This window comes from Panthera pardus, unplaced genomic scaffold (genome assembly GCF_024362965.1).
Source record: "Panthera pardus isolate Hobbes unplaced genomic scaffold, ASM2436296v1 HiC_scaffold_10, whole genome shotgun sequence".
Classification (NCBI taxonomy): Eukaryota; Metazoa; Chordata; class Mammalia; order Carnivora; family Felidae; genus Panthera; species Panthera pardus.
Genome location: NW_026526655.1, coordinates 96,908,644 through 96,931,000, shown reverse-complemented (window position 1 = coordinate 96,931,000; position 22,357 = coordinate 96,908,644). Strand labels below are relative to the sequence as shown.

Genomic DNA, 22,357 nt, shown 5'->3' with positions numbered 1-22,357 from the left:
TCTCTTGTGGGTTTTGGGTGCCACTGAGCCACTAAGAACAGGGTGCCACCTGTTCTTAGGTGCCTATTCCCTGCCACCCCTTGGCTACAGCACCCGCCACATGTAGTGCAGGGTGGTTGACATCCACCCAACCCCTGGCTCAGTGAAGGCAGGCCATGTTGTTTCCTCCATCCTGCACTGCCTGGGACGTGGAAGGGTAACCAGACCATTTGTAATTCTGACACTTTCCACGTACAATCCTTACTTCCCAGGGATGTAGACTGCAGCTATGATTATAAAAAGAAATTTTAATTGGTTAGGGGAATAAACACTTCTGTTTTATGCATCCAAGGTGCTGTTTCTTGATTCTTCTCAAACTTACCTTCAAACCCTTGCCACTTGCCAAGGCCACAGATAGGACGTGTTGAGAAATCACCACCATTGCAGATTCCATCCCCACCCCTACACGCGGTACTATAAACTATAACAGAAAAGTCCAACTAAACCCTTTAGACTGATATGGAGTAAGAACAATCAAGCCAGGCTGAGGGAGACACAGGATAGCCAATGGCTCGGGGACATGAGACAAGAGCTGCACACAACCTCCCAGCAGCGGGACCACATTCTGACCTCCTCAAAACAAGCTCCTCTTTGGGAATGTGCTGGCAAATGTTTAACAATCTGCTCTCTGGGAGAGAAGAGTCCCACTTGGAAGTCTTTTCCAATTTCCATGGTGTAAATACCGCCACCATGATTGAGTCCAAGGCCCCAAACACAAAGTTGGGAGGAGATGCATGGGAGCATATCATCATACAGTGTCCTCACCATATAGGATACAGAGCTCAGATAATAGTAAAATGGTGTCACTGATTTGAAACGAGATATGTGCCCCTATGTTTATTGCAGCATTATTTACATTACTCAAACTATGGAGGCAGCCCAAATACCCATCAATACATGAATTTGTAAAGGAGGTATGGTCTACATACACAACGAAATATTACTCAGCCATGGAAAAGAATGAGATCTTGTCATCTGCAACAACACGGATGGAACTAGAGGGTATAATGCTAAGTGAACAAAGTCAGTCAAAGACAGATATTATATGATTTCATTCATAGGTGGAATCTAACATAACAAAATGAGCAAACACACAAGCAAAAGCAAAAACAGACCCATACATATGGAGAAAAAACTGGTAACTGATGGGAGTGGGGGCAGGATGGGAGGTACAGGCTTCCAGCTATGGAATGAATAAGTCATGGATGAAAGGCATAGCATAGGGAATATAGTCAAGGGAATACAGTCAATGGTATTTTAATATTGTTGTATGGTGAGATGGTAGCTACAGTTGTGGTGAGCATAATATATACAGTTGTTGAATCACAATGTTGTACACCTCCAACTAATGTAAAAAAATAGTAAAATGGGGTGCCTGGGTGGCTCAGTTGGTTAAGTGTCTGACTTCAGCTCAGGTCATTATCTCGCAGTTCATGAGTTTGAGCCCCGTGTCGGGCTCTGTGCTGACATCTCAGAGACTGGAGTCTGCTTCAGATTCTGTGTCTCTCTCTCTCTGCCCCTTCCCCACTCAGGCTCGCTCTCACTCTCTCTCTCTCTCTCTCCCAAAAATAAACATTAAAAAGTTAATAAAAAAAATAGTAAAATGTAAAATAATCAGGAAGTGATGAGTTTTGAGTGTGTATTGTCTTTGCCGTTAAATGTAACTTACATAATTTAATTAATAATACTTGCTGTGTTTAATGACAGGCTCACAAAATTCTTGAAAAAATAACAGTTGGATCTCCAAAGCTGGTATGAGCTTCCTTCCACACACCATTATTCCCATCTATCATAGATCTTGAGACTATCTCTCCGATGGGGTAAACGTACCCATTTATATCTGATAATACAAAAGGGTTTACTGATTGTGTTCTGCTTGGAATTTTATTCAGAAACCTACTTGACTCAGCAGTGACCATCAGGCCTCTCAGCTTGATGTCATTCCCAGCTCTGCTCTCTTCCTGAGGTCTGTTTATGCGATTTAGTTTCAGAAACTCAAGTGTCACATAAAGTGTCATAAAGCTGATAGCACAGGGACCTCCTCCCTCATTTAATGAGGTGCCTTCCTTCACCTCTGAACTTGCTAAGGAGGTTAGCCTCACCACCCCTTCCCTGAAACTCTTTCATCCACCACTTCTCAGGCCCTGTCCCCAACCCCACACAAGCTGGAAGAGGAAAACTGATGCATTCAGCTTGCAAAAGACTGCTTTTGAGAGTCAGACATGTGTGGATTTAGGGAAGTGAAGATTTGTGGGTCTGATGAGTGTGTGTCTTTAAAGGCTGATACAAACATTCTATTATTCCAAACATTTAACAGCACTGTCAAATTATGCCTATTAAAATTGAAAATTTCAGCAATTCAACAAATTACATATTTGAGCTCAAGATGTAACAAGCATTTTCCAATCATGACAGAGCCAACAATTTAGGTACTCTAAAATTCTTAGCAAAAGCAACCTTTACACATATCTCCCCCACCCCCAAGATGTGCTTCAGACATAGAAAATCTATGACTTTTAAGTAATTCCTCAACCTGAATAACCTGCTTCTTAGTAGAGGAAGACAACGTCTGGTCTCAGACATTTCTCAGAGTATATTTACTTATATTTTGTTCTTCAAAATCTTGAGGAATGGGTATTTGTCCCCCGGTACCAAGAAGCAGGTGATTCAATTTGAGGTATTAACTGGAAATTCCTTGAGGAATAGGATTATTTGACTTCTGAGCTATTCAGGAACTGAAGGACAAATGGGAAGAAAACAAGAGCAGACATCTGTGTTCCAGGAATCATTTTACGCCAAACAGGAAGTTACTTAAAAAATGCAAATAAAAGTACAAAGATATACCATCACACACACACACACACACACACACACACACACACACACACACACTAGACAGGCACAAATTGAAATTTTTATATGCAAGTGTTGGCAACAAGAACTCTGAGATACCACAGGTGGGAGTGTACATTAGTTATACCCATTTTAGAAGAGTTTGGCTTACAAACAATAAGAGACTCTTAAAAACTGAGAATAAACTCAGGGTTGATAGGGGGTGGGAGGGAGGGGAGGGTAGGTGATGGATATTGAGGAGGGCACCTGTTGGGATGAGCACTGGATATTGTATGGAAACCAACTTGACAATAAATTTCATATTAAAACAAAACAAAACAGAAACAAAAAAAGAAGAGCTTGGCTTAACCTGATAAAGGAGGATACTCATACATTCTGACCCAGCAATGCCATTTCTAGGTATATTAACTATACACACCTGTGAACATATATACTAGGATGCCCATATACGTGTATTCACAACAGCTTTGTTCTTATCAGCTCCCACAGAGAATTCAAATGAAAATTTACAGTGCATTGGATAATTTGTGGTAAATTTATACGAGAGAATCCTACATAGAAGTAAAATACAGTGGAGTAAAACTACATGGATGAATCTTGCAATCACAGCACTGAGCAAAAGAAGCAAGATGTATATTTAAACATACATGTGTGTATGTATACACACAGGTGACTCTTGAACAACAGGGGTTTGAAATGCAAGGATCCACTTATATGCAGATTTTTTCTACAAATGCAGCATATTTTCTCTTATGATTTCCTTAACATTTTTGTTTCTCCAGCTTACTTTAGTGTAAGAATACAGTATACTCTACATATGACACATGAAATACGTGTTAATCGGCTGCTTATATTATCAGTAAGGCTATTAGTTAAGTTTTTGGGGATCAAAAAGTTATATGCAGAATATCAACTGTGTAGGGGTTTGGTGCTCCAACCCATGTTTTTCAAGGGTCAGCTGTGTGTGTGTGTGTGTGTGTGCGTGTGTGTGTGTGTACCTGCATACATATACACACATATATAAATATACACACACACAATACACACATACATCAATACACTGACATGATTTCCTATACAGAGTCTAAACAGTGAAAAAGTTAAATTATATTGTTTAGAAATACATATATAAAAAGTAAAACTCTACTTTTTTTTTTCCCCCAAAAGTAAGAGAAGGATCATTACAGAAATCAGATTAACTAGTATCTCTAGTAGGGAGAAAGGAAGCTGTGGTAAGAGAAGAGCCCGTGCAGGAGTCCATGGTACTGGCAATATTTCATTTGTTAACCTTATGGCAGTTACTTAATTTCTTTGCTTTATCATTCTTATCTGTCAACGGACATTTCAAGTTCCTTTCTGTACAACACATCACAAACATATGCACACATACTTATACAAACAAACCCACAAATAAGTGATAGAGCACTGGGCAGGACCTGAGGGCCAGGCATTTCTGGAAGGGCCTCAGTGGGTTTGGGGAGCTGAGTTCCACAGTAACAGGTCAGTGAGTAGATAGTAGGTGACACTAGTTAGGGATAAGGCCACAGAGATGGAAGGAGCCAGATGTCAGGGTGAAGGAACAGGAGCAAATGTATATTTCCCTTTTTTTTTTTAAGTTTATTTATTTTGAGAAAGAGAGAGAAAGCACGAGTGTGGGTGGGGCAGAGTGAGACAGAGAATCCCAAGCAGGCTCCACACTGTCAGTGCAGAGACTGCTATGGGGCTCAAATCCATGAACCATGAGATCATGACCTGAGCCAAAGTCAGACACTCAACCAACTGAGCCCCCCAGGTGCCCCACAAATGCTTATTTCCACTAACTAATCCCAGCACCAGTGACTGAAGGGACTGAAGAGAAGAGGGAGAGATGAGAAAACACATGACTGTCAAGGATGACATGGAGGAGGGGGAGAAAGACATGCATTTGAGAGACAATTCAAAACAGACTCATCAGCTCCCAACCAGGAGCTACATGAGGAGGAGAGCTGAGAAGTGAAGACGTCATAAAGGTTTTTATCTCAGGTCTCTGAGAGTGTGATAAGGTCTTTAGTAGAAATGGAGAACAAAGTGAGATAAACAATATTATGGGAGATTTTTAGAAAAAAGTCTATTGGTTTGCTACGTAATGATTTTTTTTCCTTCCTGCAGAGAAGACACAATGGCCACAAACATATAAGCCTGGTTCTTACGCAAGATTTGCTGGTAGTCACCCTAACTCCTCTCCTCTTTCTTCCATTGTTGGCACGTTTTCATTAAATTCTTAAAATTTTTTTAATGTTTATTTATTTTTGAGAGAGAGAGAGAGAGAACAGGGGAGGAGCAGAGAGACAGGGAGACACAGAATCAGAAGCAGGCTCTGAGCTGGCAGCACAGAGCCCAATGCGGGGCTCAGACTCACAAACTGTGAGAACATGACCTGAGCTGCAGTTGGACACTTAATCGACTGAGCCACCCAGGCGCCCCTTCATGAAGTTCTTTTGTTCAGTCATGCCAGTGGCTCACACTAACTCTTCCCTCTCTCTTTAGGGAAGAATAACGTCCTTTTGCTTAAGAATCCACAAGGAAAACATATTAAGCTTTAGGAAGATTGTGGTTCACTTTAATTATGATGCATGACTTCTGGCCTTTCCACTCAGGACAACTGCCCTTCCATACAGGTGGAGGAGACGGACAGTGGAGAGTCAACGGAAGGCAACCTTCAGCCCTGCTCCCCACTTTCATCTACTTCCAACACGAGTGGGCAACAGCTGCCCTAAATGGAAGCTGTCTGCCTTTCTGCAAGGATAGAGTGCAACAGGTAGCATTGTGTCTAAGGCTAATCTAGTCTGGGTTTGGTCTTTAGCTGGAACTTACAAGGGTATATAAAACCCCTGGACTTATTTGTATCATTTGGTGTCTAGAGATTTCCACTCGGGTTACAAAAAAAAAAAAATCTAAACAAGATCTGGTCATGAGAGAGGAGTTACCCTTGAATTTGTGGCAGCTCTCGAAATAATTCTAAAGAAATCATGAATTCAATTTTGTATATTTGAGATGTGAGAGTAACTTCTGGAAAATGTGTGTCCAGGAGTTGTAAGCATGGGTCTAATTTAAGACAAAGCCAGGCTGGAGCCATTGCTGTACCTGGGATGGAGAAGAAAAAGGGAGGAGCTCTACAAAATGATGATGATGATGGCAATGACAGTTAACAAGCACTGATGATGACCATGTGCCAGGCTCGGTGTCCAGCACGTAATATACTTCATCTTCAAAGGGAGAATATGTTGTTCTCTACACTTTGTAGAGAAGCAACCTGAGGCTCAAAGACATTTACTGACAGTCTTTAGCTCACACAGACCTGACAGAATCACAGGTATTCTAAATCAGTACTGTAAACACCTTCCCATTCTGAACTCCCAAATGTTACCCTAAACTAAATATCCTTGTAAAAACCACATTTCCTGTTTCCAAGTCCAAGAGCTGAAAGGGGGTGGGATGATTTCCCGCTCCTCTTTAGAGAACTGGCAAAGCAGCAGGATTTGCTTTGAAAACGGTGGGGAAAGAAGAAAGCTAACACATTTATATACCATCCTAATTCCTCCCAATCCAGCTTTTAAAATTTCCTGGGCTGTTTTGTGTGGGTGAGTGGGTGGGAGCTGGCAGATATTTTTAAGCAGTTGGGACCCTGGGGTGATAAGGGATGAGGAGAACTGAAATGTAATTCCTTTTTGAGGGCTAGGATAAAAGAAGAGTAAACACCTCAGCTTATAGCTCAGCTCAGGTACAATAATAGACATGTAGGCTGAAAGCTAGCAGCCACCAATTTTATTAAAAGACTTTTTCTGTTTGAATTACACATCGCTCTACCAAGGTAATACTGAATCTCTGTGCACACTGTGTACTTACCCAGTGATGCTACTCAGGAGGTATTTTATACCTAGATGACGTCTCATAGAGATATTTTAAGTATAAGCATAGTGTGATATCCAGTGATCTGGTTCTTTAGTTGAGTTTGGTGGTCTTAAAAACATTTTCTAGCAGGATGATGTGGCAGAGAAAACACGGTTTCAAATTCTGGCCACTTACTGCGGCAGTGATCAAGGTGTTTAATTTCTTTTGACTTTATTTTTCTCCCCTCGTAAACTTGCCAGACTCCCTAAAGCCTTTTCCAGCTATGAAATCCCAGACGTCCTCGAATTTATATAGTAATTACCGCAATACTAATCATCATAAAATCATATATTCTTAAAAGATGATGAAGACAATCAGACTTCTACTTCTGTCATGGTTCAAACAATCTCTTTTACAAAATTCTGAAATATATGGCCCTCACTTGTTCCCTTCTTTGAGTCCCTGAGGAGATCAGCCAACTCCTGCCAGAACTCATAGAGCCTAGCTGGCCTCGTTTCTCTAAGCCAGACTTTGATGCAATCTGTTGATCAGAGAGAAGGGTAACCAAACCAGAAGAAGTCTCATTAAGACAAACATAGATGAAATGTAGGGCTATGTACAGCAAAGCTTATTTCCATGTCTCAACAGATGGCGAGGAAAACAATGTCTTGTTGATCTGGTTAGAGCAAATTATATATGAAGAGTTCTTCTATATAATGAGAGAGTATGTGTTGTGTGTGTGTGTGTGTGTGTGTGTGTGTGTGTGTGTGTGTGTACAGCATATGCCAGCACTGTAGGAATAGGAACCGCTCAAGTACCCCAAAAGTAAGGTCTATGAAGAGTTTTGTAAAGTCCTATTTCATGTTGAAGGAAATCAGCAGTGACATATGAAGGGCTTGCAACAAGGTCCTAGAATTGTCAGAAAGGAGCAGTTACAAGTACTGTTCTAAATGTTAACACCTAATGCATTCACACTACTTCCTCTTACTATCATGTTTGTGAACTCCAGAAGAACTTTCTTTGCAACTTGTATAACATTTTCTGTTTTCCAGGTCTTACACATCAGTCTGGTGTACCAATCAAAATGTTTGTGATCCCTGTTACTATTGATTTTGGCCTTGGAGCAAACCACATAAAATAAAAAGATGAAAACCGAAAAGAATAAATAAATAAAAACCCAAAACAACACACACACACACACCCCTCTCTACATACATACAAAATAGGGTTACTCAACCTCAGCACGACTAACATTTCGGACCAGATTTTTGCTGTTGTTGTTTTTGAGGGGCTGTTCTCTGGATTGCAGGATGTTTGGCAGCATCCCTGGCCTCCACCCAATACAGACCCATGGAACTTTCAGGTTTGTGAATGCATTTTATTACCTTTTAGACTGGGATATCAAGTCGAAGTGAGTAATTTTATAAATAAAGGAAACTGGAGCTCAGAGATGTAAAATAATGACTGTCCACCTGACCATCATAATGCATCTCTTGGTATAAGACACAAGAAGACTGGAGCTGAAAGAGATCCCAACTTTATCAAATCCAGTCTCCAGGTTGCAGACAAGAATATGAGACCTCGCTTTGTAATTTTTCTGCCCTTCTACCCATTACACTGATCATCTGGATAACTGGTTCTGATAGTTTGAGTATTAAATAAATCTTCATTTTACCCTTCCAGGTGGCAGGATTTGGGCCCAATTTACTTGAGAAGACATCTTCACAGAGCATGTTCCCTTTGATCAAGTAAGTGACGACAGGTTGAGACAGCTCCAGGCTCAGGTCTCACACCTGCTGAGATCCACTCAGGTCCCGTGGCAGCCAGAGCACAATTATCTAGTCAATTGCTCTGGAGGGAACATCATCTCAAAAACATGACCAAGTTCACACCATCGTAATTAATCAGACAACTGCTCTAGTGTGATGGCAGTTAACACTTCATAGACTTGGAACTGTCTTTTTTGATCCAGAAAACACTATTAACATTAAGGCTGAGTTGTATTTACATAACCAGAGTCCCACATTTGGATGCTAATTAGCAAAATAATACCCACAATGCAATCCCACTTAAATATTTCACCTCTGGGTGGAAATACATTAAGTAAACAACATGTAGAATGAAATAGGATTGTGTCAGTATATTTACAACAGAAAAAGTACTTGAAGTCCTGTATAAAAAAAACAGGCTCTTTGTATTTCTTTAAGCTGTCCTAGAATTACTGTCTTTGAAAAATGTAGCTTTGGGATACTATAAAGACAGGACTATATAAAGAACTACTTTAAAAGAGCAAAGAGCAGAGTTGCTCTGTGCATTAATTGCATGTAAGTGTATGTCAGGAGTCTGAAAGGGGCTGGTTGCAATTTGCAAATCCTAGTACAGGGTTTCAGCCATAATGATGTTAGATCATCTTCTCATGCTTGTGAGGAGAAATAAGACTTAGTCATACTTCTAGGTGACATGTATTTTGCTTTTCAAAACCAAAGGTCCTCATTTTCTGTTAGCATTTGAGCATTAGTTTGTTTCACAGCATTTGAGGATTCTTGAATTTCTGTGCATATTGATTTTTCACTTACCAACATTCAAACACAAAAGTATTTATTATTGTGCATCACAATGATAATAAAACTGACTTTAAAGTATCCAGGCAAAAAAAAATACCACCTATATTAGTCTGGAATGAAGTATTCTTAAATCTGAGGAAGTCTATTATTATTCAAAGATCAATCACAACATGTTAAGAAGTGAGCAATTTAAGAAGAGAGGGCAAGGTGGGAAAGAGGCATTTATCAGACACTGAGGGGAAAGCCAACGAGGGTTGATAGGTGAGATGTCCAGTTAGAACTTGACTAGCAACGCAAATCTCTGCTAGGTATCACTGATAAAGGTCAAGGGGAACAGAGTTATGACAGTGAACTTTAAAAATACTGACAGGAAACAAGAGTACTGGTTTCCAGGTGCATTGCTTGGCTATTCACATAAAACCATTAGTCCCTTCACAGAAAGGTTTATTGATTTACACAGACACTCATTTGTCACATCCTGTAAAGTACATTAAAAGCTGCCCAAGTATTTCAAATGTACTCAACAAATATGCTTTCTCACCTGTGTGCAGTCTGGGGCCCTGGCTGTAAGATATTTTCAGTGTGAAGCTCTTGATTGAGGAGAAAGCAGCAACTAAAAAAGTGTGTGTGGCCTTAACACCCCTCCCTGATGTCCTGCTGACAAGTCCCTCCCCTGGTTGGGAACTTCTGGTGCCAGATTTCTACATATAAGAGGATTGCATTGCAATGGGTTCAATGCAGAAGGGATTTGCCACAGAGGGGCAAGACATGGTTTCATCTTGCTCCTCCCCCATTCCCGGACTTCCCTGTAGTTTGTCACTTCCACTAGCACATGCCTGTCAGGTGACAGGCCCTGCATTTAGTGTGGGAGACAATACAGACTAATGCATTACAGTCGCTCTGTCATCACCCATGTGGTGGTGAATTACAGTACCACAACTTATTTTTTTTAAATTTTTTAACGTTTATTTGTTTTTGACACAGGGAGAGACAGAGCATGCATGGGGGAGGGTCAGAGAGAGAGGGAGACACAGGATCTGAAACAGGCTCCAGGCTCTGAGCTGTCAGCACAGAGCCCGACACGGGGCTCGAACTCACGGACTGCGAGATCATGACCTCAGCCGAAGTCGGACGCTTAACCGACTGAGCCACCCAGGCTCCCCTACAGTACCACAACTTATTAGCACACTCCTTACCACGTAGCTTCCTCGCCTATAAAATGGGGGTATAAAGAATTCCTGGGTTGCAGGTTATTGTGAGGCTCAAATAAGATAGTGCATGGGAAACACTAAAGATCAAGATGCCCACTCCACAACAATGCTACACTGTACAGCTGCATCCACTTGCCACTTGTGGCTATGTATTTTGAAATTAAATTAATTTAAAAATTCATTGTCTTACTGGAACCCTCTTGCACTGTTGGTGGGAATGCAAACTGGTGCAGCCACTCTGGAAAACAGTGTGGAGGTTCCTCAAAAACTTAAAAATAGATCTACCCTACGACCCAGCAAGAGCACTGCTAGGAATTTACCCAAGGGATACAGGAGTGCTGATGCATAGGGGCACTTGTACCCCAATGTTTATAGCAGCACTTTCAACAATAGCCAAATTATGGAAAGAGACTAAATGTCCATCAACTGATGAATGGATAAAGAAACTGTGGTTTATATGCACAATGGAATACTACGTGGCAATGAGAAAGAATGAAATCTGGCCTTTTGTAGCAATGTGAATAGAACTGGAGAATGTTATGCTAAGTGAAATAAGTCATACAGAGAAAGACAGATGCCATATGTTTTAACTCTTATGTGGATCCTGAGAAATTTAACACAAGGCCATGGGGGAGGGGAAGGGAAAAAAAAGCTAGAGAGGGAGAGAGCTGAACTATAAGAGACTCTTAAAAACTGAGAATAAACTGAGGGCTGATGGGGGGTTGGAGGGAGGGGAGGGTGGGTGATGCGTATTGAGGAGGGCACCTGTTGGGACGAGCCCTGGGTGTTGTATGGAAACCAATTTGACAATAAATTTCATACCAAAAAGTAAAAACTAAAAAAAAAATAAAAATTCTGTTTCTCAGTCACACCAGTGACATGTCAAATGCTGTTTGGCTCAATGGCTATCATATCAGAGGACATAGCTAGAGAACATTCCCAACACCAGACAAAGTCCTGGAGAGCACTTTCTAGAGGTTGATATACATTATTTTAATTTATAAACTAATGCTTTATAGGCATTATTATTTAATCGGAGGCACAGGCCCATGCCTGATAGTCACCAAAAATTATTTAATGTGTTGACTTGGGACATATATGGTGACAAAATCCAACTTACTATATCTTTATTATATTTTTTTCTTCCAAATCATGTTTCCATCTTTATCTCAATTTATCTTCACAGTATCCTTATGAAATAAATATGTTAGACATCTATCATTTTCAACTCATCAAGAGGGAAACATATAAGTAGAGTATATATATTCTATGAGCAATGTCTATCCTTTGGAGAGTTTTGGGAATAAGAAACAAATAAGGTAATAAATGCTCATCAGCAGTAATGAAGTTCTCATTTTTCCTGATTTGAAATTACTAAGACCATTTTAGAAAAAAAGTGAAATGTACACAAAAGTATGAAGAAAACAAAAATTGCTCAAAATTACATAACCCATAGATAACCACCATTAACATGGGGTCACTTTCTAGAGGTATAAAATGTATATTGTACATGACAGTTGATTTACTAAATGATGATTTTTTTCTCACTTAAAACAAAGTGGATATTTTCCCACACCATTAAAAATGATGACACATTTACTGAATGCAAAAGCGTTTATTGTGGGATATATACTATAGATTATTTTACCTTGTCTCACTTGTACTAGTAAAAATAATGCTACAAAGACTGTGCTTAAACATAAATCTCATTTTAAATCATAAATTATTTCTTTGGAATGGAGCACCGCAAATAGAATTAATGGGTAAAAGCCTTAGAATGTTTTCACTGATTCCTGATACACATTACCATTTGGCCTTCTGTAAAGGCCTTATCGATTTTCACTTCCCCTGGCGTGTATGTGAGTGCTACTCTTCCTTCTCCAGCACCGATTAGTACCATCTAAACATGTTGCCAGTTTTGTAGGCAAAACATCCTCTATTATTATTTAACATTTTATTTCTTTGACTACACGGGAGGCTAATTTTTTCCTATGTTTATTAGCTAATGGTATTTTCTCTCCTGCGAACTGTCTCTTTATATCCTTTGCGCAGATTCCTGTCACAATGTTTCCATTACGAATTTATATTAAATCTTCACGTATTGAGGATAGCAAAAATTGTTTTAGTTCTGATGTCTTCTCTTTTCCTGTCTTTTAATTTTGTTTGTAATATATTCAGGTTCATAACATTTAAATGTTTATAAAGTTAAGAAAATCTTTTTCCTTTGTGATTTTCTTCATTGACTTTATAATTAGAAAGTCCATTCCCACCCAAGAGCAATTAAATAGTCACTTTCCTCAAATTTAATAATGTTTCAATTCCCCTTTTTGGTGCATTTACCTCTTTAACTCATATGGGATTCACATTATGCTGTCAGGTAAGCATCTTATTTTCTTTCCAAATAATGAAAAAATTGTTCCAGAACATTTACAGACGCAGCCTTTGTCTCCTGGTTGATAGGTGATATCTTTTTTAATTTATTTTATTAAAAAATTTAATGTTGATTTGTTTTTGTGTGTGTGAGAGAGAGAGTGTGTGCGTAGGGGTGGGGCAGAGAGAGAGGGAGAATGTGAAGCAGGCTCCAGGCTCTGAGCTGTCAGCACAGAGCCTGATGCGGAGCTTGAATCCATGAACTGTGATGTCATGACTTGAGTTGAAGTCAACACTTAACCTACTGAGTCACCCAGGTGCCCTGGCTTTTTTTTTTTTTTTTTTTTGAGTTTATTTATTTATTTTGAGAGATAGTGTGTGGGGGGAGGGGCAGAGAGAGAGAGAGAGAGAGCGGGAGAGAGAATCTCAAGCAGGCCCCACACTGGCGGCGTGTAGCCCAATGAGGGGCTCACCAACTGTGAGATCATGACCTGAGCCATGGTTGGTGCTTAATTGACTGAGCCACCTAGGCACCCCTGTGATATCTTTTTTAGAAGTACTAAACACTTAAATACGGTAAAGTTATTGTCAGATGACTTATACTGTTTTATTGATTTACCTGATCTAGAGCTATAAGCACACTTTAACTACAAGTTGATACCATTTTAATACTTATTACAGTAAGCCATCATTTGTTATTCTTCTTCCTCTCAAACATTTCTTGTTTTTTTTGTTTGCTTCTTTCTACATTGTCTATAGAATCATTAAGTCCTCCTCATTCCCCTCCTATAATCCAATTGATTTTCACTTCTTTTAAAAGGTTATAATCAACCTTTAAATTATTTGGGGAAGAAATATCAGTTTTGCAATATTTGGTCTTCCCCTGCAGGAACATGGTATACCACTTTATTAAATTCTTGACTTCTCTCGATAAGTTGTATACATTTATTTAAATGAGTTCTACACTTTTCTTTAAATAGTATTTTATGACCTTCCTTACAATTATACACTGAATTTTCCCCATTTATTTTTTGAACCATTATTCCTCACTGACAGAAAACAACTGATTTTTGTAATAGTCATATCTGACCACTTTATTACACTCTTTTATTAATTCTTAGGTTTATTTCACTTAATTTCTCAGGTTTGTAGTATAGAGAATGCCACCTGAAAATAACAATATGTTTTCCCTCCTTTCCAATAGCAGTGCAATTTTACCTCTGAATCATGTATTAAGGGAAGTGGCAGAACTTCCAAAAAGGCATTTACAAAGTATGCTAATCGCTGGCACCATGGTCCTGACTATACTTCAATATCTACAGTATATTTTCCTATTGAGAGTGATAGTGGCTGCCAGATAAAACTATTTATCTTAGTAAGGAATTTTACTTTTAGTTCTAATTTTCTAAGAGTTTTAAATAGGGATTCGTTTGGAATTGTCTGCAAGACTTTTGGTCTATTTCTCTAAGGTGGCATTGGGTTTTCTTTGTCAGATTTGGGTATCTTTCCCTTCTACTCTAACTTCTGGAATAGCTAGCAGAACATGAGAAGTACCTAATACTTGAAATTTTACAAGAATATGCCCATAGACCACTTGACTAGAGGGACTGAATTCCACTTTAAGTAGATGAGGGACAAATTAGCTGTTAAAGGAAGTGCCAACAACAGTGGAGAAGCAGATGGGCATTTTCCAGATGAGTGATGATGCTGCATGCAGGAAGTGATCTGGGACTTGTCATCACCCTACAGAAGCAATATGGTCTCATAACCCTCACTCCAAAATTTGGTTTGGATGTCGAGACTGATGATACCACGTATGCACCAAAAAGTTAAGAAAAGATTTATTACTCACACACTGAGTTTTTCTGGGGAGATGAAGGAAGGTTTCCAGGGAGCTCTGAACATGGCTTGGGCAGCCAGCACTTGCAAGGTCTGAACTTTCTGACTGAGACAAAGGAAGCCTTTCTTATCAACTTGCTGAGATGTGGCACAGAAGGGAAAGGAAGAGCGGTGGGATTTGAAAGCTGTCAGCAAACATCCAAAGTGGAAGCCAACTATTTATTTCAGTAGAGGTTGAGGGAGGGGCACAGGAAGACAGACTTGATGATAGAGAGGAAAGGCAAGAAAACTGGTGTCTCTAAATGGCCTTAGGAGTTTGGGAGGCAGGAAAACAGTAATCCTCCTCCACATACTGAAAACTGCATGATGCATAAGGGATTTAGGGTACAAAAGAAATTGTTCTTTTATCTTCACTGGTATAACTTGAATGGCTTACCATTTGGAAGAAAATTTCGTGGATTTATACCATGTACTAGAATCGTGACTTCTGTACCATAATCAGAATATTTGTCATTGAATTCCGAAAAAAATTATTTTAAACATGCAAGAGTAGAAACAAAGAATTTAGCCTCTTCCTAGCATTATGTCTTCCATTTTGGTACACAGAATTACCTGTAGAATCCAAACAGACAAACTTTCTACAGTCATAAGCAACTGAACCAACACTGTGTAATAATACATACTTATTAATAACATCAACAGCTAAACTTATTGAGAATTTACTACGTGCAAAAGTGCTTAATACTGCATGCATCATCTCATTCAATCTTAGGGCAATCTTAGGTATTCGTATTATTAGTCCTCCTCCTACCCCACTCCCTTTATAGAAGAGGAAAGTGATGATCAAGGAGACTGAGCAATTTACTTCAGATCAAAGAATCAGTAAATGAGGGGCTAAGTTTTCAGCCTAGAACCCTTTGATTCCAAATCACCACTTGCTTTTAACCACTGAGCTGCACTGAATACCTTGTCTATGAACCTACACCATAATAAGTGTGTGGTTCATAGGGTGGGTGCCTGAGCTCATTTGAATCCTAGCTTCCACTTACTAGCAATGTGAGCAAGTTTAAAAAAATTCTGCAAGTTACAATTTTCTCATCTTTAAAAACTAAGATATAACAGTATCTACTTCCTAGGGTTCTTGAGAGGACTGAATGATTAAACATTTTTAAAGGATTCAGTATATTATCTAGTACACATAAATTATGTGCTTAATCTAGGTTAACTCATTTTAGTAATAAGGTCATAGGTAGGAACATTAATTTTTACCTAGGAGTGGTGACAAAATATTTAGAATAATATGTAAAAAAGCACAAATACCTAGGAATTGAAAACCTCTGGGTTGACCTTCAACTCCAACCAATTATTACATAACCAAAGTCAAGCATTTCTGAGGTTGTATAAATGCTTTTCCAACTTAACCTGATCTTTTGCCTAAAAGGTAAACCATTTTGAGGAGGACCTGAGTGGCTCAGTAGGTTAAGCGTCTGACTCTGGATTTTGGCTCAGGTCATGACCTCACAGTTTGTGGGATTGAGCTCCACATAGGGCTCCATGCTGAGCATGAAACCTGTTTGGGATGCTCTCTCTCCCTCTCTCTCTCTCTCTCTCTCTGCCCCCCTCCTTCAAAATAAATAGATATCAATAATAATTTAAAGGAAAAAAAAAGTAAACCATCTTGAGTACCCTACCCGGCTCTAACATGGATGCTTCAGAGATTCAGATCTCTATGGCAATAAAGCCTCAGGTCTACTTCTTGCCAAGAATTTAGAGAAGCCTCTTCAGTTTAGCCATGAGGTATAAACTCCTACATAAAGATGTCTAATTTACTCATACAGACTCATGTTCACACTCTCTTCCTTGCAGCATGGAAAAGATACTTCCCATTGTGTATTCCTGAAGTTATCATTGGCATTAAATAAGAGGCAGAATGGCTGCCCTACAAGAAGACTCTCATCACTGGACAACACAACTTGGAACCATCTACATAACTATTCAATTTAATGTAATCATTCTTTTAAAAGCCTCACATTCAAAAGACGTTTATTTGGTCAATGCTTTTATTTTTATTTATTTATTTTTAAAGTTAATTTATTTATTTTGAGGCGGGGAGGGGAATAAAGAGAGAGATAGGGAGAAAGAGAATTCCAAGCTGGCTCCATTTTGTCAGCGTGGAGTCCAATGCTGGGCTTAAACCTACAAACCATCAGATAATGACCTGAGTTGAAACCAAGAGCCAGATGCTTAACTGACTTACCCACCAGGCACTCCTGGCCAATGTTTTTCTACGTTAAAGCTTGTTAGCTCCAAAAACCAGCTCATGGTATAAGTGGACACCTCTAATTGTTATAAATTCTTTCTTTAGATTTTCACCCCTAAAATCTTTATTTATTAACTCCTTTTTGCCTTAAGAAATATATTACATCTATCTATATATGATTCCATAAGAAAGCTTTTATAATATTCAGAGACCTAAGTGATATGTCTTCTTGATTTTTCTTTTCCGAAATTAAGTAGCTGTGGCCTGAGTTCTTTCCATCTTTCCCTACAACATGGTTTTTAGATCCCTCTAAAGGCAAACTATTTCATTTTCTTTCCTTTTCTTTTTTTTTTTTTTTTTAATACACCTTCTGGTTTGTCAATTTCTCTCTTGAAGTGAAACTATCTGGAACCAAACCCTTTAAGATGTGGTCTGCATGAGGCAGAATGTGGCAGGGCTAATCACAGTGTCTAGAGAAAACATTATCCTCCTATTAAGCATCCTCTGTCTGACTTGGCTCTTAGCACACTCTTGATTCATACTGAATTTATTTTTAACTACTGTCCCAAGTTTTCCTCCGAACGCTAATTGCTTTGAAGCTCCGGGATTTAACAAATTAATTTTTAACCTACAAATGCAGGAACTAACATTTATTACTGTTAAATTTTATCTTGTTTACCACAGCCTACTGTTCTAAGATACTAAGATATTATAGAACATTCAGAATTATGATTTTGACAAGATCACAGCTATTCTCCCTTCCCAGCTAGTACTACCTATACATTAAAAAACTTGCTTGCCTTCCAATAGTCATGTCAGTGATAACATATGATGAGTAACGTAGTTATGAAGATAGACCTCTGTGGCATAGGTCTGGAAACATTTCTCTGAGTTAATTAGTCTTTATTTGGCTAGATCTGTGTACAATGGGGCAGCTGATTATGCATCTATCCAACTGAATGATCCACCAACATATTTCTTAATCCTCTCTGAACATTATCCTGAGTCAAAAGATAGATGCCTTAATGAAATCCTGATACAACCAACTTATAGCAGTCTCATGATAAACAGTTAATTTTTTTAATCTGTTAAAAAAAAACACTTTATTTTTAGTGAGCTCATGCTGTGTCTTAGTGATTCCATCTTTATCATTTGTTGCTTTCTAGACATTTTCCAGGTACCAATATCAAGTCCCTGTGCTCTGGTTTTTAGAACTTTTTTTTTTTCCTTTATAGAAATAAGAACTGTATTTTCCCATTTTTTGGTCCTTTCGCTTATCTCCAATATGCCATTTCCTCAGGGATTATCAACAGTGGTTCTAGAATAGTATCCAGTACTTGGAATGCAATTTACCCAGACTGGAGAATGATGAGTCATCTAGGGTTGCTAACTGCCTTACCAGTTCTGGAAATCGATTCTCCCCTTGGGATAATGAACCCATCCTTCCCAGTGTGAGAAACACTTTACAGAGTCTACAGACAGAAAGTACGAGGTGACTAACTTTGCCATTTACTCTTGCTGCTGCAAATGCTGCTGTTTTCATGATGTTACCAAAAGGCCCAAGTGGTTGAGGAAACATATGTGTTTTTTTTCTTCTCAGAAGGATGAGAATAGTACAAGGTTTTAAAAAGCCCTCACTGAATATGCTAGGCCTTGTTAAATATTTTCTATAAAGTATCCCATTTAATTTTTACAATAAAGCTATGATAAAAGTACTGTGATTGTTCCCATTTTACAGACGGAAAAAGCTTACAACTGGAGTAGCTAAGGAACTTGCCCTAGGTACGGCTAGTAAGATGTGGACTTGATATTCAAACTCAGGTGTTCCTGATATCAGTGACCATAAGTATTAACCATTATGCCACAGGGCAATTTATTTAAAAAATGTAAATTTGGTTGACACTCTTAACGTTTGGGTTTGGTAAATTTTGGCTTATTAACATTTATATTCAAATATGCTATTATTTTAAATTTGTGTCTCTTGTCCTTTGTAACAGTCCTTTCGTCTAGTGAATGTGCATACCCTTTAAAAATCTGGTTTTATCATTGAACTCCCTGTGTGATTATGTCATTATGTTAAACAGCTCACTTCCTTCCTTCTCACCCTACTGTGGTTCAAGAGATTTGTTATGAGTGTGTCCATGCATGCACAGATGCTGCCACTGTCTTTAAAGTGCCTCCCACGTGCGTGGCCAAGCTGCCCTTTGCCAGGGTAAGTGGCCTCTGTTAGATGAGAGGGCCCTGGTTTCCATCTTAAGGTGATAATGGAGAAATGTCTCTGCAGCACAAAAGTAGGAAGATTTGTTATTTCCTGGGAACCCATTATATGTGTCTATTCTACTTTGTGGTGGCTTCGGTCAACTCTGGGGCTGCTGCCAGGGGGCCCTCCCAGGCCCTCCAGCTGCTTGAGAGCCAACAATCACTGCTGCTGGCTGCTGGCATAACCTGGATGAGCTGGTGAATCAGGGCTGTTTGCACAAGCTATGAAAGTGCGCCAAAGAAGCTCATTGGTGAAAACAGCCAGGTGAGGGAATAGTTCACATAGTTACCTATTCAGCAGAGCCCTCACTCTCAGAGCCTTCTGTCCAAAGTCAGATGCTGACCTCCAGGGACAATACTGTAGTGACAGAAACAGGCAGGCGTGGGGACCTCCTACAGGGCCACACGGGGACTGCTCTGCCTGCAGTCAGCCATGCTCTCCTTCTGTGGTATGATGCCATTTAGGAAAGATCACCAAATTTGAGCTCACGATGTAACAAGAGTTTCCCAATCACGACAGAGCCAAAAATTCAGATACTCTAAAGTTCTTAGCAAAAGAAAGAAGTTTTAAACATATTTTAGCCCCCACATGTGCTTTCAGAGATACCAAATCTGGAACTTTCATGCATAGAGTGAATTTTGTGCTGATCCCAGGCCTGACATGCAACTTCATTTCAGTCAAGTACAAGAAGGCGAGTAAGACAATGTGTTCAAACAGAGAACCCTCAGGCTTTAGATGGAACACTCAGACTTTTTCAGAATATCTAGGGCCCACATTAGAACCTTCAATCCTTTGTGGGCTGTGTTCTCTTTCAGAGTGTCCATGACTTCACTGTTACATTTTCAATGAATCGTTTGATATCTTACTTCTCAAAAACCAGGTAGGGTATACAATCTAACTATTGCTTTGGTTCCTCTTGTTCCATGGATGCTCATTTGCTTTCTTAAGTTTTTCTTTATGGCCTAAAATAATAATAATAATAATAATAATAATAATAATAATAATAATAAAGGGGCACCTGGGTGTCTCGGTCAGTTAAATGTCTGGCTTCAGCCTCTGTCATGATCTTGTTATTACCAAGTTCGAGTCCCACATTGGATTCTGGGCTGACAGCTCAGAGCCTGGAGCCTGTTTCAGATTCTGCGTCTCCCTCTGTCTCTGCACCTCCCTTGCTCATGCTTTGTCTCTCTCTCTCTCTCAAAAATAAACCAACATTAAAAAAAGTTTTCCTTTACTTCCCAAGAAGAATCAGATCCCTCCCGATGCTCAGAGTTAAGCACACAGTTATGACCCCCTCTTCTCCCTCTGCTCTCAGAGAGGGAAGCTACTTCCGAGACAGGTCAAGAATTTATGAGAGGCGCTGCTTGCCGCAGCCTGAAATTCCAGCAGGCTAGCTGAGATCCCACACCACTACTTCTACTGATGGTTTCTTTCAAATCAGTTGAGATTAATCATCCTCCACCTGCATACTCTGGCTTCATCTCTCAACCCTCCTGATATGTGCTGTGCAGCTGTAAGCTACTCATTTCTGAGTACAACTTCACAAACTTCTAGTTTACTTCCAAACTTGACTTTTACCCCTAAAGGATATTAGAAAAAACATGGTTTTCACAACCTACTAATTGCATATTAAATAAACTGAATAAATTATTCATTTATTTAATAAACTAAATTATTGTGGTTTCTTTCCTGCACCTAACGTTTGGAGCTGGGCTATGCCCTGGATATGAGAGCCAAATCATAAATGTGGACGGTGCTCATTTACTGATAACCCACTATGTGCCAGTTGCCTACATAACATAGTCCAATGCTGAAATGTTATGTGGTAATCATACAGGCCTACATTACTAATTTATAAGAAAAAAAAATCAACTAATGGGCACAGATATTCAAGTCACATGGTGGTTCAGAGAATAGGCTCTGGAGCCACATGGCCTGGGATCTGACACTATTAGCTGTGTGATCTTAGCTAAGACTTTGAACCTCTCTGTGTCTCAATATCCTTTTGTGTACCCACAATAAGAGCAGCTGCTATAAGCTTTTGCAAAGAGCAACTACAAAGTGAAAAGTACTTAGAACATGTTGGCTACATAGTTCTCTCTCAATGAACGTGAACTGTCATCTTAATTTTCATTATTATTTATAAACCAGGGATTGACCCACATGGCAGATTCTAAACATTACAGATGTGAAGAGCCGTTTTGGGGTATAAGCTCCCACCAAAATGACTCAGACAACACCGTGTACATCGTGCGCTTATGGTAAAAATTTGTTGAATGAACATTTGAATAAACAGGCCTTCAATTTTTAATATACCCGCAAAGAACAGGACCAGCACCGACTGCATGGAGAAAATTCTCATCGTAATTTTCCATCTTCTCTATCCTCGATTAGCATACTTATCCTCTTCCTCAATCTACAAGTAAATTTGAAAAACTAATGGAATTCAGATTTATTTATGAAAATGAATCTGCTTCTTTGTTTAGGGCAATGGACCCAGTTGGTAATATTTCTCAAGGTGTTTTTTTTTTTTTTAAGATTCTTAAAGGAAACATATAGTTAAAACTCAAGCCAGTTTAATACACCTTGAAAAATAAGCATAAGAGCCTTAATTGCCTTTTTCTTGGCATACATCAATTCCTACGCATAAAAATGCAGCACCGAATAACAATAGTGAGCCACGTTCCTTTTAAATAGCACATCCGTGTGAATACTAGCTGTCTATTATGTTTCTTAAAATCTAGGAGGCTGAACCATATTTGTGAAAAGAAACTTTTTAATAAAATTTAAAAAGCCTAATTCTCGTGCAAGGAAGAAAAGCTAGAAATGTCTTTCTCTCTCTCTCTTTTTTTAATTAGTACAAAACCTCCCCACATGCTTCAAAACAGTAACAACGTGATGTTAATATAACTCATTATAACTGCAGTCGTTTATTACAGAACATTCTAGGCAAAAAATAATGCTGTGTAAAATATAAGAAAGAGGGAAGAGGACATTTGGGGAATTATAAGCAATTTCCTTTTCAGATAGAAGTTTATAAGTCCTAACAGATTTCTGTTGTCCCTTTGACCAGTACTCACAAGTATTCCCA

At 39.1% G+C, this 22,357-nt stretch overlaps 1 protein-coding gene across 7 annotated transcripts in view; it reads right to left on the bottom strand.

Annotated features, from left to right (window-relative positions):
• NCKAP5 (NCK associated protein 5) overlaps positions 1-22,357 on the bottom strand; it is a 959,339-nt gene that overhangs the window by 218,529 nt on the left and 718,453 nt on the right. The gene's annotated exons all lie outside the window — the stretch shown is intronic.